The 1,260-nt window shown below is 52.9% G+C and overlaps 1 long non-coding RNA gene across 1 annotated transcript in view; it reads right to left on the bottom strand.

The window, feature by feature from the left end:
- Positions 1-1,260, bottom strand: part of LOC109308435 — a 4,291-nt gene that overhangs the window by 2,003 nt on the left and 1,028 nt on the right. The gene's annotated exons all lie outside the window — the stretch shown is intronic.

Below are 1,260 nucleotides of genomic sequence, written 5' to 3'. Positions count from 1 at the left end.
ATCTAGGGCTGTTGCCTTGCTGCAGGCCTTTGCCACCTTGCGCTGGATGGTGAATTCCAGCAGGCGATGATCGCTGTCGCCCAGGTGGTCGAGCACCCGCAGCCCCCTCACCAGGTCGTCTCCTGTGGCCAGCACCAGGTCCAACCAGGCGTCTCCCCTGGTGGGGCTGTGCACCTCCTGGGTTAGATGGAGGTCCTGCGTTCGGGCTAGGGACTTATGTGAGTGGTCAGACCCGGCTGACTGCTCTTCCCAGTTTTCTAAGCTTGTATAGTTGAATCAGCATAAAGCCCTGTTTGTGGAATGTGGTCCTTCTTAAACTGATTTAAAGGTGGTTTTGCTTAAATTCAAAATTAAACTTCTGAAATTATATAACAAGAAATCTTCGGGGGTTGGACAGGGTCTCATACTCCCACTTCACCTCAGAAGCTGGGTGCGAGCTCCTCTTGACGTGGATGACCTAGAAGACGGTTCCACCTTTTTTTTGCATCCAAGGACATTGCTGCAAAAAAGTTATCAAGAGCTAAGCTACTTGCCGTGCATTAGCTCCTCCGCGGTAACTGCCCATGTGCGTGCTCTCGTCTCACAGTCATGGAAGTGGGGTAAGCTACCTCCCGTTGTCATGAGGGAAGGGCAGCTATCTCAAAGTTGCCAAAGAACCATAAACCCAGTGCCATAGCAAGGAAGTTTGGCGCCCGGGGCGAGCCTGTAGAGGTAGCCCACCCTTGCCTCATGCACAGATCCAGGAGGCAGAGGCCTCTGCATGCTCGGCCAGGAATGCACGCAGCGGTGGGAGCTGCCCCCACCCCAAGCGAGAGGTTCGTGGCCCCATCCCATGCCCTGGCTGGGCAGCGCCTGTTGGCACCTGTGGTGGTCACCCCACTCGCCCCCCCTCGCTGCAGCACTGTATAAACTCCCACCTTGGTTTACCTCCGGGTGACCTGTGTGTGTTGCCATGCCCTAAAATGAATCTAGGAGCACATCTGCACCTAAGTAGTTGCTGTGCTCTTTTTATACAATGCTACAGAAAAAAATACCATAAAAAAACTGACCAAGGCATGAAACTTCCTTAATCCTGCAACGTGCTAACCAATGCAAGCTCTCACTAGTCTGCCATGGTTTATGTCTCACCCTAGGCCCTACCCTGCGTCTTTCACATGTATTGACAACCATTCATAGATTCATAGATGCTAGGGTCGGAAGGGACCTCAATAGATCATCGAGTCCGACCCCCTGCATAAGCAGGAAAGAGTGCTGGGCCTA

Source organism: Crocodylus porosus, unplaced genomic scaffold (genome assembly GCF_001723895.1).
Source record: "Crocodylus porosus isolate Cpor-Errol unplaced genomic scaffold, CroPor_comp1, whole genome shotgun sequence".
Classification (NCBI taxonomy): domain Eukaryota; kingdom Metazoa; phylum Chordata; order Crocodylia; family Crocodylidae; genus Crocodylus; species Crocodylus porosus.
Note: the sequence above shows the minus strand (reverse complement) of the source record. Positions and strands in the feature narration are given on the sequence as shown.